The sequence below is a fragment of the Hevea brasiliensis genome, chromosome 14 (assembly GCF_030052815.1).
Source record: "Hevea brasiliensis isolate MT/VB/25A 57/8 chromosome 14, ASM3005281v1, whole genome shotgun sequence".
Classification (NCBI taxonomy): domain Eukaryota; kingdom Viridiplantae; phylum Streptophyta; class Magnoliopsida; order Malpighiales; family Euphorbiaceae; genus Hevea; species Hevea brasiliensis.
The window spans coordinates 71,073,758-71,089,986 of NC_079506.1; positions in this window are offsets into that span (position 1 = coordinate 71,073,758).

The following is a 16,229-nucleotide window of genomic DNA, read 5'->3' on the forward strand; positions in this document are numbered from 1 at the left end:
AGATAATAGTATTGTTGGGTTTTATTCTTAAGCAGAATTGATTAGTTGGCAAGCGTTTAAATATTGAAAAAAATATCAAATAAGCTTTTGTATTTTTAATTAAGGGTTGAATAAATTCAAAATCAAGTTTTTTTTGACTAAATTACTCTAATAAATAAATCTATATTTAATAAAATATTAATTTTTAATAATAAAATATTATTTTATTATTTTTTAAATAATAAATATTAAAATAATAATTTAATATTAAACGATTTTTATTTATCATGCTTTTAGGATTTTTATTTATCATGCTTTTCAATCTCTTTTTTTTAAAATTTTTTAAATTAAATTAATAAATAATTTTTAATATTTAAAATTAAGAATACATAATATTTTGTTAATTATAAACTTATTTTATCTTATTAGAAAATACAAAACTTAATTTTGAGTTTATTTGACCTTCTATAGAAAATAAAGAGGTTTCTTTAGCCTAATTTAAGCTGTTGAAGCTAGCATATAATGTATGAGGACTCTCTTGATTTTATATTTTCTTTTTAAAATTTAATTCATTATATCATATGATTATATTTTGTTTATAATCTTCCTTACCTTGTTTAATCTTGGGTAAATTCCTATTTGGCCGATGAGATTGAGTCATAATTAAATTTCAATTTATCGATTTTGAGAATCACAATATTTATTATATAAAATATATTTAAAAATGTATAAATTTATTATATTATAATCTATATTTATTATATATAATAAATATAAAATATATTAACTATTTAAATATAAGTTTAAATCAAAATACTATTTTGCGGATTCGATCCAACCTCAGAGATTTAATTGTTTCAGAGTTAAAGGAATTTTAATAATGTGAATTGGACGGAAAATTAGATGGGGAAAGTAATCTCTATATATAATCAAATTTAAGAAATTAAATTACTTATTTTAAATATATAAACAGTAAGTTATAGGTTTTTATAAAAATTTATAAATTAAATTAAAATTTATCTTATATAAAAATGCAAGCACAATTCGCTTTAAGATAAAATAATTAAACTATTAAATTTAAAGCAATAAATTCAAAACATAAAAAAATCTTCTATTTATAAAATTACATATTCTTTTCTTTATTTTTTTATTATTTTTTATTTTTACTTTATTTATAAAATAATGGTAATTTTGTTATTTTGTACAATTTATTTAGCCTTTGACCACCGTTTGATACAAATACTAATGAAAAATTGTATCAATTTAAATAAAGAGATAAAATATTTTTTTTTATTTTTAGAATGATCAAATAATTAAATTATATGAAGTACATTGTCAAAACCAAAATATCAATTAATAATTATGACCAATCTCAAAGGCCAACAGTAATTTACCTTATAATCTATGTGTTCACTTTCTTCGCAATGAGATAGACCATTATTGAATTATAAGATGTCCCAAATTTGGTACCAAATGTGATAATTTGAATTTTTTTTTTTTTAAAGAATTAACTAAATGTGATAATGTGAACCTTTTTAAAGAATAAGTACATTCTTACAGCAAAAAATTTTTAGCATCACAAAAAGGCCTGAAGCCCCACTAATGCAAAGAGAAACATAGCCCACATAAACAGATCTTTGCCTGTGGATGAAAAAGCTCTGATTTTTTTTTTCTTTTTTTTTTGAATAAGAGATTGAAAGAATAAGGATTTGAACCTGATATTTATCTAGTGATTATATGCTTTTAGCTATTGGATCCTTCGTGATCTCACATCGATTATAAATAATGTGCGCGTGTGATTTATACGAAAATAATAATCTTATTAAAATTGTTATCATTTTAATAAGCATCTATTTTCCGTCATTGAGCAGTGTGTATGTATCTATCGCTAGATAAAAAAAAAGGTGTGACCTTGAGTGAAAAATAAAAAGTGAGGCTGAGTGTTTGGTAATGGCACTCATTTAGGTCCGCAAGTGAGTCAAGCATGCCTAAGGACTGATCCTTCGGAATCTCACATCAGTTGTGGACAGTGTAATATGTGATTTATATAAAAATAAGAATCTTATTAAAATTATCATGATTTTTAATAAATATTTATTTTTATTACTGAGTCGTGTGTATTTATCTTTTAAAAAATAGAAAACAACTTCTGGGTGAAAGTAAGCTTGGACACAGTCCTAAGAAATTAGACCAAAACAAAAGGGATAAACTTCACGACATGATAAGGAGATAAAATAAATAAATAAATAAATAAAATTACTGGCCAAATCAAATGAAGGATGGGGAGATAACTTGGCAACGCAATAAAATGTTATAACACTCTTTACCTATTGCATGAACAAGTTAAAGTTTCACTAATTTATTCAAATTATGCATTTGTCGGCATATTGTGCAGGCTTTTAAATTTTTAAAATTGGTATTGTATATAATTATGGACAATCATTTTCTTATTTAATTATTTTTAAATTTATTGCTTTCAAATTTTTGAATTTTTGTTTATAGTTGTACTGCATGAATATAAAAGCATATGATAGTAAAATAAATTATTAGAAAGTCAATTTTCATTTATTTTTTAGTTGACTATGCGTTTCAAACACATTGCATGACGTGTTTCTTGTTGAAATCAACAGTAATTTATTGAAGCACATTGTTAAAAATTTTTTCAATATCTTACATTTAATGTTTACTTGACTTCATTAGATTCTCATTTGTGACATGGGACCTTTTCATAGCTATAAATAACCATTCTTCTTCATGTTTTTAGGCATGGAAAGTGAAGTGAGATGAGAGCTAGAATTTCCATCTAAGTGAGAATAAATAAAAAAAAAAAATTAATAGAGTATAAGAGTATTGTACTCAAGGCGTTGGTATAATTCAAAGTAAATTTTGTACTTGCCACATTGATGGATCTTATACATTATATATGATCATACTTTTGCTATTATTTTATTACAATTAATAAAAGTTTATTTAGAGTGTGTTTTTCTATTCTTAAAAATTCAGCCTAAATTTTCAAAAAATGGTGTTAGAGTGGGAGGTCAAGGACTAGTATATGCTAGAAGAAAATGCATAGTCTGGGACATTGAAGTTAGTGTTAGCAACAAAACTTACTTGGCTTGTTGGTGGATATAGTTTATATGATATATTGTGTTATTAATTGCATGACTAGGAAAATTCTATCTAAGGAGATTGGAATTTAAGTGGACCATTGAGACCCTCCAATCTTTCCTAGGAATTTTTTGGTGTAATTTTTTGTACAATTGTTCATATATTATTTTTTGACATTACCAAGTCGCTATGGCAGATCTAGCTAATTCATCTAGTTTGGTTGAGAAACTCAACCACAACAACTATAGCATATGGAGTATTCACATGCAGAACTATTTGTTGAGGTAAGATTTATGGAGTATCGTGGGGGGAAGTGATACTAGACCACCAATTGGTGATGAGGAGGCAAGAAAATGGAGAACTAAAGCTAGAAACGTTATGTGCATGTTTTCAATCACAGTGGAGGACAAGTTATTGTTAGTAGTATGCCCTAGAGCATATCATTTAATATGTATCTTATACATATTTTGTTAATAAAAGACAATTTCACTTTTTCGTTTATATAATATATTTATGTGTAATAGAAAAGGTCCATTGATATTTTATTAGAAATTCTATTCTTAAGTTATTAATAATATGAGTGATAGTATTTCTACCATAAAGTATCATAAATCGGTTCACAATCGAGGATACTTCACACAAGACATGACTTATCCAGAAAGATTGTATTCATGTTTATTTTCAAGGTATTTATATGAGATATAAATAAGATAGAATGGTGAGTCTCATGCCATATAATAAACATGATAGGCACTTATACATGATAAGTAGGCCGAACTAGTGACGCATATGACAAGCACATGGAGTTTACTCTTGTCAATGCATTGTCATATATTATATCAGTGTATATAATCTTTAGACCTGAGATAACACAATTATCTTGTATATAGGTGGTTTGAGTTTGATACTGCTTTCATACTTGTACTGTGTATGGGTATATGGGCATGTGTTGGCTCCTACTAGTTATATATGGAGGTAGTTATTGACCAAGATGGAATATGTTACCCTAAGTAAATAGGGATAAAGTCATATGTTCATTTAATTGTTCTTGATGTTTCAAGTTCCTGGTCAGGACAGACAGATTTAGTCAGAAAAGAGTTTCTGAAAAGAAAATCTAATTAATCAAGAACTAGAATTAAAAGAGAACATAATATTTATAGCAAATGGGGTTTGACATAAACCATGACTCCAGCTTGAATTGGGATTTAGTAACAGAGAGATTCTAGTGCATGGTAACATATGATTAAAGGTTCCTTTAAATGTATTCCTTGTTACTGATTGGGTGGCCATGGCATGCTATGCTAGGTGTCAATCATGGTCTATGAGATGCCTAAAATGATTTAGAGAAATCATTTATGGTAAGAAAGAGTTCTGATGATATTAAGAATTAATATCATATCTCATTGCCAATTAGTGATGAGTCTAGTAAGTCACACACATACACAAGATAATCATCAAGTAAAATGTGATTTAATTGATTAATTAAAGAGTTTAATTAATTAATTAATTTTGTTTGGTTTGCAATAAGATTGCAAAGTCCCTAGCATGGCTTGAAACCAAATCTAGGTTATTGGATGTATAGTACAAGTTAAATTTATATTTAAAGTGTTTAAATATGAAATTAATTATGAGAAATTAATTAATTTATATTTGATGTAAATTGATTAGAATAGGAGAAATAATGATTTTGGGTTGAGAACTTAAAATTAAAACATAAGGATAATTTGAACATTTCACAGGGTGACATTTGGTACCATAAGATGAATGGTGGCAATGGCACCATATAAGCTTGCCATTTGTCTTCCAATCATGTAAGATGATCAAAGTCAAGATTAAGTCTAACTCTGACACTTGGCTTAATGTGATTAAGTCAATTAAAATTAAGATGCAATATGGTGATGACATGTGGCAAGGGTTTTAAGTGATAACGTAATTATAAAAGATAAAAGAAAAAAAAAATAAAACATGCTCTTCTTTGTCTCAAAGGTGCCGCCACCTTTAGCTCTTCCTCTCCTCTTCTTCTTTTCTCATCAATTCAAAGAGAATTGCCCAAATTTCTTTGAATTAAAATTGCTAGAAATTGTTTCTAGTGTCCCATACACATCTATAACCTCTCTAAAGGCAAAAACCTGAATTATAATTGGTTGGCAAGGCTTGAGAAGTTGATTTAGGGGCTGCCCATTGGTGATCTTGGTGTGGACAAGCTAGAGGGATAACATTTGGGGTCCTAAGTGCTTCCTAAAGGTGCCAATTACATTAATAGTGCATCAAAAGGTTAGTGCACATTTTCTTCTTTCAAACTAGGGTTCAATTGAATTAATTTATTAATTCAAAATCTTAAATGGCAAACATAGATCCTAATACATATTAAAAGTATTTTAATATGCAATTGAGCATTGAAATTAATTAGGCACATAATGGATGTGGCATGATTCATGAAACCCTAGAAGAAATTTTTGAAATTCAATGCTCTAATGAACAACTTTCATGCTTCCGCTCCTTCAGTTATTGCATCACATTAAAGATGCCAAAGTACTAAAGAAAGCATGGGACACTCTACTAGAACTGTTCACATGGACAAATGAAGCAAAATTGTAGTGACTTGAGAATGACCTTAGATCAATCCCATAGGCTAACATGATAATTAGCCAGTACTTTACCAAAGTGAAGTCCATCTATACCGACATTTTAAAGCTTGATCTGGTGAATAAGATCGGTGACTCGAGAGTAAAAAGAATTATCATTAATGGCCTAAGACCAAAATACATTGCTCCGGCAACTGCCACTTGAGGGTAGACCATAGAACCAACTTTGACAGAGTTGGAGAATCTATTAGCCAATCAAGAGGTTTTAAATAAGCAAATATATGGAGTTATAATCAAAGGTAAGAAGAAAGCACTTTTTAGCCTTAAGAGGAAGAATTTTAAAAAGAAGTTCAAGAATAAAGAAGGCAAGAAAAAGAGAAAATAAAGAGATTAGTAGAAAGGTCACCAAAACCGAAGCTCTCAAATAAGAGAGAGCAAAATAGGGCACTCAAAATAATAATGAATGAGAAGACAAAAAGAACTATAAAAAGAATGACAAATGCTACAATTATGGTAAGAAAAGTCATTTTGCTTGGGATTATTGGCACAAGAAGGAAGAAGGCAAAGTTGCTACATCAACTTCAAATGATAATGAAGTAGAATGGGACCTGCAGGCCTCCTTTGTAGTTGAAGAAGAGGTAGACTTATGTCAACTATTATAACCTAAAAAGGAAGTGGCTCTTCCAACTGCATATGGTAAAAGCAATAAAATATAAAGATGGTTGGATTGTTGATTCCATGTGTTCTAATCATATGACTGAAGAAACTTGCAAGCTTTCAAATATGATGGAGTATAAAGGAAGTCGAGTTATAGTGAAAAATGATAACTCAAATTTACCAATTTCTCACATTGGCAATCGTAGTTGTACCTCGTTCAACTCACACCAAGTAAGATTACAGAATGTTTATCATGTGCCTAGTATGAAGAAGACTTTGTTATCAGTATCACAGTTGATAACCCCTAGCACTTTTTTGGTATTTGGACCAGATGATGTTAAGGTGTACAAAGTTTGAAAGCTACAAGTGAGCCAATCATAGAAGGCAAACAACTTGAGTCAATCTATGTGATGATTGCCAAATCAGATATGTTGTGATGCATGTCAAATGCACCAATTAAAAATACTTTACCTAAACTACTTGTATATAGGATAAGCAGAGGTCAATCCCATAGGGAATGAGTAAATACAAATAAGAAAATAGATCTTAGAGACACAAAATAACAAAAGGAATTTAAAATAGACAAAATAAACACCTAATTTATCAAACTAAATATGCAAAGTAAAATAAAGGGGGGTTTTGATTTGTATTTGCTAATCTACTAAAGCTAAGCTAATAATGCTAGAATATAAACTAAGGCTAATGACACTTATGAATACTCAACACAATCAGATTGCAACAAATTAAGTAGAGAGGGTGTATCCACCATGTAACATGTATCAATCATTGACTAAAGATACAAATTTATTCAATTGAGTAAATTGGTTACAGAAGATAACAACTTCCTTAGCTTTTCTTACATATTAGATTAATTAGAAGTGCTCTATAATTAATCCCTTACCATCACACTCAATATAAGATTATAGTAGCTTATAATTAAGTTTAATGGCAGCATTGATCATTAGAAAGACCTCCTAATTCTAGGTAACAAACTCATTCAGCAACCTAAACACTCATCTTTATAATGAAATAAATCATTATGTGCTACTTGTAGTCAGATTATTCAAGCTATTACATACTCAAATTTTATTAACTTAGTAGTATGTTTTCATGCATAATTAATTAGTTGGCCACCCTAGCTAACCATACATTTAACATTCATAACATAAACTAAAAGAAAAGTGATACTTAGTATAGAATAAATATGGATTTTATTAAACTCAAACCAAAGTCTCATGGTAACATGTTCCATGGCTTTAGCTATCTTCCTATTGAATTACAAAACTACTCACACATAACTAAGAATATTAAACATAAACAAATTAATAAAAGAAAAGAGAAAAGCATGCTACCCCTTTTAAAAATAATCTAAACAACTTGGATCTGATGTTGATGATGATGCTACACACTTCAAAGGATGTAGAAGCGCTCCACAAGCCAAAAGAAGGAGAAGAAATCACACCAGCAACTCGATCCAGTAGTTGATATCTTTGAATGCACAAAGAAGGAATTTAGCCACTATGAGTATAAGAGAATTTAATTGCCCTATATCTGTGTTTTGGACCCTTTTGTATAGACAAAAATAGGTTAATTAAGACTCCAGATCTAATTTGGAAGTCCTAGTTGCATTTTAACTTAAAGCTTTTTTAAAAATTCTAATTAAAGTAGGAGAACAAGTTAAAAATAACTCTCCTTGTACAGATCTACTACTTGCACGAATTTGGGGACCCACACACCTCTATTTTAATTGTTTTGGGCCTTAAATAAAATAATTAAACCCACCAATTAAGGCCCTAGCTCCTGGTCCTACATATTTCAACATAAAGAAGCTAGCCCTTAATGTAATCTAGCCCAATTACTCTCATTTTTCATATATCCCCTCAAAATATATCAATTAAGGTCCATATAAGCCCATAAGGTTAGATTTACAATTTAAATAGCAGATTGCATACAAGCTCCATTAAGGCGGTCCAAAGAAGCTCAATATGGATTGATGTCCGAATCTATCCACTTTTCAACATTAGCCTCCAAATTCCATGAATAAGATACCCATAGGCCCATTTTGTCATTGGCTAACTCCTCATTAAAATCGCAGTTCCTTTTGCCTTAAGATGCTTGATGTGTGTTTTGCTTCTTTTTGTGCTCAATTCACCTCTTTATGCTTCATAAGCTCTTACATGCTCTTGTAAACACCTAATAAGACAAAAATAAGTATTAACAATCTAATTGAACTAGAAACAAACTCAAAAGACTAAGTATGCAATGATAACATTGTGACATTTTAAGCACTTATCAAATTCCCCCACACTTTGCTTTTGGGTCATCCTCGATCAAAACTAACTAAAACTTAAAACATTGACTCTATCTAATCTTGTCATAAACATCTGAACATACACACTGTAACCATGAATAAACTAAGCTCTCAAAGTGTTATAAATATCATAAACATATTTGCTTAATAAGCATTAGAACTTAACTTAATATAGCAACCTCATCAAAAAGCTAAACATGCCATAATGGTAGATCCTCACATAGTAGAATAATCACTCTATCTCGCAAGTGTTTAGGCATTGGGTTTACTCTCAAATTCAATTTAATGAAAATGCACTACTATAAGCTTGCTTGTCCATCTAATCTCCACTACTTGATGATATACATACCATAAATTAGAAGGTTTTTCATTTTATTGTAATGGGGCTAGGGACAAGGTATAGAATAAAAGATATATTAAGTTGTTATTTTTATGAATTGAATTTTGGATATATTTTTTCATGGACTCGAATTGTGACCCGATCCGAAAGTTTCGCACTGCGACTCGATTGGGATAAAAGTGAGATTTGTGGTGGTGGCAGAGGTATCGGCTTGGGCCCCAAGCCCACCACTGATCTACTTGGGGGTGCAAGGGCAACGCCCCTATGGTATGGACCAGTATAAATATTATAATATTCTACCCTTTGTGGTAGAGTTGTGAGATATTTGGGAAACACACTGGGGTTAGAGTTTGAGAGTTCTGATTAATTGTATCTTGCTCTTTTCATTATAGTGGAATTTTTCTTTTCTTGTCTTACCCATGGACGTAGACCTTACGATTGAACCATGTTAAATCTTGTGTTATTCTTCTTCTCTTTTCAATACTGTGTGATTATGCGACTTGTGTGTGTGCCTTAGATTTGTGTGCTTGCCTTAGATTTGCATGCTTGTTATAACAAATTGGTATCAGAGCTTTGTGTGCAAAATCTAGGGTTTATAGATGGCATCGTCTTCAACGAAGTATGAGATGGAGAAGTTTGATGGTGGATCAAGTTTCAGTCTGTGGAAGATTAAAATTAAATCTTCCTTGATCCTACAAGGTCTATAGAAGGCAATTGAGAATAACTTTCCAAAAGGTATACAAGAGGCAGAGAAGGCTGATATAAAAGAGAGAGCCTTGAGTGCAATTTTCATGAGCGTAACTGATAATGTCCAACGCGAGATTGCTAGTGAAAGCTCAGCATCTATGGTATGGAAGAAATTAAAGGAGTTGTACTCTGCCAAATCGCTGACCAACCGCCTGTATCTGAAGAAAAGGCTTTACAATCTAAGAATGAGTGAAGGTACGTCCATTAAAGAACATCTAGATGAATTCAATTCAATCATTATGGAGCTAAAGAATATTGATATTGAGATTGATAGTGAGGATTAGGCTCTTATTGTGTTATGTTCTTTGCCACCCTTCTATGAAACTTTTGTTGATACTCTGTTGTATGGGAAAGACAGTATTTCACTAGACGATATTAGTAATTCTCTAAAATCAAAGGAGTTGAAAAAGAAATTTCCAGATAATAAAGAAAGATTTGAGGGGAAGGTTTGGTGAGCAGAGGAAGAACACATTCAAGGGAGGGTTCTTCCAGTAGGAAGAAATCTAAGGCTAGATCTAAGTCAAGAATGAAAAAGGCCAACTGTTTTGAGTGCGGGGAGCAAGGTCACTACAGGAGAGACTGTCCCAAGTTGAAAAATAAAAAGGAAAAGCAACCAGAAAGTTCTACGAATGTGGTTAATAGTTTTATTAATTTTGATGGTGATGACACTACTAGAGAAATTTTATCCGTGAGTTTAAATCATGGATAAAATTCCTGGATTCTTGATACTGGTGCTGCTTATAACATGTGTCCACACAGAAACTGGTTTGTCACTTACAAACAAATGAGTGGCAAGGTATTTCTGGGCAATGATCGTACATTATCTGTTGAAGGAATCGGTAACATCAGAATGAGGATGTTTGGTGGCATTGTCAAAACTATAGAGTGTTGGCATGTTCCAGGACTAAAGAGGAACCTGATTTCTCTTGGGACACTTGACTCTCATGGATTTAGATACCATGCAGAGAATGGAGTTCTCAAAGCATGCAAGGGCTTTATGGTACTCATGAAGAGCAGTTTGGTTTCAAGATTGTATTTTCTTCAGGATAGTACAGTTTCAGGGGAAGCTGCAGTAGCATTCGGAAGCAATAATCAGAATCAAACTCAATTGTAACATATGCATCTTGGTCATATGAGTGAGAGGATTATCTATATTAAGCAAGCGAGATTTGTTAGATAGGCAGAAAACAGAATCTATGGACTTTTGTGAACACTGTGTGTTTGGCAAACAGACCAGGGTGAAGTTCGATAAAAAGGCAGTGTGTAAAACTAGAGGAACGGTGGATTATATCCACTCAAATCTATGGGGTCCTAACAGAATTCCTTCCAAGAGTGGTGCTAGGTACTTCATGACCTTGATTGGTGATTACTCTCGGATGGTGTGGGTGTATTTTCTGAAACAAAAGATGAGGCATTTTTCAAGCTTTGTAAAGTAGAAGACGATGATTGAGAAGCAAACAGAAAAGAAGGTCAAGTGTCTTAGAATTGATAACGGGTTGGAATTTTGCAATCGTGAGTTCAATGCATTCTGCAGCAATGAAGGTATAGTGAGACATCGCACTTGTACAAGGACACCATAATAGAATGGTATTGCAGAATGCATGAACAGAACGCTTTGTGACAAAGCATGAAGTATGCTCTCACATTCAGTATTGGGAAGGATTTCTGGGTTAAAGCAATTAATATAGCCTGTTTCTTGGTTAATAGATCTCCATCTACAACTATTGAGTGTAAAACTCCTTTTGATATCTGGTTCGGTTCACCTGCTGATTACTCTCAGCTAAGAGTATTTGGTTGCCCTACTTATGCTCATGTGAGAGATGGTAAGCTTAAGCCGAGGGCAAGAAAATGCATATTTCTAGGGTATGCATTTGGAGTGAAAGGCTACAGGTTGTGTTGCAATGATCCAAAGTCTTGAGATTAATTATCGCAGGATGTGACATTTAATGAGTGCGCTTCTTTGGATAGTTAGAGGAGAAGTCAATAGCGAGAATCGGATCATGGTGTCGAGAGCGGGTGGAGCTTGGTATTTATACTTCTTTTAGTCCAGTGATTCAGAGGATGAGGTGTAAGATCCTAATCAACAAGAGGATGCACCTGAGCAACAGCAACAGGAACCATATAGCATTGCAATTGGTAGAGAGGGAAGACAAATTAGACCACCGCAGAGATATGCATATACAGATCTAGTTGTGTTTGTCTTGTCAGTTGCTGAGATAGTTGATGTGCATAAACCCAGCAATTATAGAGAAGCTATTTCTTGTTGAATCTGGTCGGTGGAGTCGATGCTATGAGTGAAGAAATTGAATCTCTTTATAAGAATCGACTTGGGAGCTTGTAACATTGCCTAAGGGACAAAAAGTGGTAGGTTGCAAATGGGTGTTCAAGAAAAGGAAGGCACTCCAAGGGTTGAAGCACCTCGATATAAGGCACGGTTGGTAGTAAAAGGCTTTAGTCAGAGGGAGGGGATTGACTTTAATAAAGTGTTTTCTCGGTTGTGAAGCCTGATTCTATCAGAGTCTTACTTGTTATGGTTGCTCTTCATGATCTAGAGCTTGAACAACTAGATGTGAAGACAATATTTTTGCATGGTGAGTTAGAGGAGCAAATTTTTATGAGTCGGCCTGAGGGATTTCTCATTCCAGGTATGGAGAACCGTGTTTACTTACTAAAGAAATCTTTATATGGTCTAAAACAGTCTCCTAGGCAGTGGTACAAAAGATTTGATACGCTCATGGTTCGTAATGGCTTTAATCGTAGTTCATATGACAGTTGTGTATATCATAAGAAGCTTTTAGATGATTCCTTTATTTATTTACTGTTGTATGTGGATAACATGCTTATTACTGCTAAAAGCATGTCACAAATTAACATTCTGAAAAAGCAGTTGAGTGATGAGTTTGAAATGAAAGATTTGGGTGCTGCAAAGAAGATATTAGGAATGGAAATTACAAGGGATAGAAGTTAGGAAGCTTTTCTTGTCTCAACAGGCCTATGTTGAGAAAGTGCTTAAACGTTTCAACATGAGTAATGCTAAGCCTGTGACAGTTCCGTTTGCCGCCCATTTCAAGTTATCTGCAGACATGTCACCCAAAACAGATGAGCAAATGGAGAACATGTCCAATGTTCCCTATTCTAGTGTTGTTGGTAGCATCATGTATGCTATGGTATGCACCTGACCTGACTTTTACATGCAGTTAGTGTTGTGAGTAGATACATGGCGTGTCCTGGGAAAGAGCATTGGCAGGCAGTGAAATGACTAAGCTCTGTTACTTTACTCCCTATTAAGAGCAGGTGCAGGTGCGTGACTCTCTACCTCCTCCTCAATTGGTCTAGGAGACCCATGCTCTGAAGGATCAAATGCCATCGATCCTATAAAACAGACAAAGAACAGATCTGCATTAGTGTCACCTCGACTCTATCTAAAGGCCCATGTATGTGATGCAAACTATTTCTTTCTATATATCTAGGTCTAGGACCGCCTAAACCTCTGCTTTGATACCACTAAGTGTGACACTCCTCACCCGTCAACAGTGTAGCCAAGCAAGGAATGCACATTCGTTGCCGGAGCACCCTATCTTATGCTGTTTTGTTCACTGTTAATTTTAAACTTCATTTAAAACATGTGGAGATTTTTTTTTATCAAAAATTATTTCTGTGGATACCTGGGCAGAGCCTCCTCTGTTTTATTAGCATCTGGCGGGTTCTAATATTCACCTATTAAAAACAATTTCATATCCATTTATCTATTCATATAACATGTCATTCATTTTCTCATATAATAAATCATTCATAAGAAAATTCATATACAGAAATTCACATCTTTATTTACAATCTCAAAAACATAATTAAAATTTATTTACATCACAACTATTATTACATAATGTTTTTACACAATGAACCAAAAAATTAAGTCTATACATGAGCCCCACCAAAATACTACAACTAATGAGGTAAACTCTGGACTATGGCAGATTTGGTCAACTGTAGTCAGAACACTACTGTGGCGACTGCTGTGTCTAGTCTCCAATACCTACGTGATGGAAAAACCAATGCGCTAAGCGAATTACTTAGTGGTGCATAATTGAAAATGAAAATAACTAAATAAATTGAAATAACAATTCTAGGTCAATTGTATTTTTATTGTACTTTGGAATCAATTGATTTATCAGGATCTTATCTATGCATTTATTTCATTCTCAGTCTTTTAAAATCATATCAATGTCTAATCTATTCATTTGTTTCATTTTCAGTCTTTTAAAATTATATCAGTGCCCAAGTAACCTATAACAGACTATAAGGCTAGATACATGGGAGTATACTAATTAGACAGTCGTATGTCTATCCAGTATATATCTGTCATGTCAGGCACAAGGCCAGCGAGTTAGCTTTTAAAGCCAGATATAAAATTAGGCACAATAGCCAACGGGCAGGCATATAGCCTATAGATCAATCATATCAGACATATATTGTCGGTCAATGATTATCCATGTAGGCAGTACTGCTATCTGTATTCCCTAATTGGTATATTAATCGATCCAACTGTATATATAAGCCTAGGTTTACTTTGGGCAATTAAGCATTATTAATTGTTTAATAAAATTTTTATGTCCATGTATAGTGGGAAAAGTGTGTCCCATATATCTATTTCATGTAATTTAGCATGTAGTGACTTATTAGGGATAAGTCAATAATTTATTTCTAGAACTTTTCTTTAGGTTCAATTTCAATATCTTAAATTTGCATATCAAATTGAGTAATTTATGGCTACTGTTTGGCCACACTTCCTCAATGGAAGTTGTTCCTCTATGTCTTGTCTTTATTTTCCATTTTTGAATTATGTCATTTGGATTTGCATAACTCAAGTTATGGTCAAATAACCATAACTAGGTCAATTTTAAATTATGGTTCTTTTAACTAGGTAGTTTTAGTTCTAGACTTTACCAATTTATTTGAATAGGTTATAGTAACATTTAGGCCTAGTGTTCTTTATAGAATTTGTGGTCCTATGCCTTATGGTCAATCAAAATTTCTAGTTGCAATTTTTCAAGTCATATAGAATTACTTATAGCCACATTATTGGCCTAGACTCAAGTATCATATAGCAACAGGATTTCAATTAGGTCAATAGCTTTGACCTAATATTTAATCTTCTTACATTCATAAGTTGAGGAAGATATCTAAAACAAAGTTAAAGCCTTATTTCTTAGGTTTCCAGAACTATATGGCACATCTCAATTGAAGTTTTCTAGTAGGAGATATGCTTAAAAGACTATTCTAGATTCAATGGTCACTTATGCAAATTTCCAGATTTTGTATCTTTGTATTGACCTAGCTAAATGACCTAATTTCCTTGATTTTTGGGTAATGGGCAAAATACCAATATTATAGGTCTATGTCTTATTGAAATTTGGCACTAATTTCATATCATTTGGAGTTCTATGGACCAAGTTATGGCCTCTTTGCCAAAACTAGTCAAGTTGCCTAGACAAAGGCAATTCTAGGTTATTTTAGTCTTGAGCAGTTTTGGTGTCCCAACTTGTGCAAGCAATTTGACTTGGTTAATGCTATTTTTGGGCTTTGTGTTCTTCACAAAAGTTATAGCCCTATGTCTAAGCTTTCCAATGATATAAATATCAAGTTATTTGGACATGTCTAGATTGAGTTATGACCAAATGAATGAACAACATTCATTTAGTCAATTTCTGGTTCACCAAATGGTAATCCGAATTAGGGCAAAGTTTAGGTAACTTTTTAGGCAGAATTTGGACATAGCTTCTTCATGGAAATTGGAGTGTTTTAGGTCATATTTCACCTCCAATTGGCCTCATACCAATTGGAGTCACACAAGGTCAATTATGGCTCAAAATACACACTGTTTTCAAAAATTTCTCAACCTGCACAAAAAAACACTCCCAAATTGCATTCCTCCAACTCCCAAACTTTAAATTGCATACAAGGCACTTCTAACATCACCAATTCATTTCAACACAATCAAATTCCAGCAACATTAATCAAGTCTCAATTGATTAATTCAGAACCCTAATTCAAATTGTCAAAGTCAACAATTCACATTCAATCAAATTTCTATCACATGGAACTGTAACCCTCAACCTACAACTCATTCATCAACCTCACAATTCACCTTTTTCATACATGAAATTATCAATTTCTCATGCTTTCAAGGCTGCCAAAGTGAGGCAAATTATACAAGTCTCCAATAATTAATTCAAACCCTAATTTAAATTATCAACTTCAAATATACACGTGCCATTAAAGTTTAATACATATAATCACCTTAATCAGCATCACTAATCACCATTATAAGTAGGAAATTCATTAAACTATCAAGGAAAATGAGGCTGTCGAATTGAACAATTGCACATGTCTTCCATATGTATTTCAAAATCCTAATTCAAATGATCAACTTTAACATACACATAAAATCAATTTGCTAGGACATGTAATTACCTTAACCAACATCACTACCCATCATTTACAT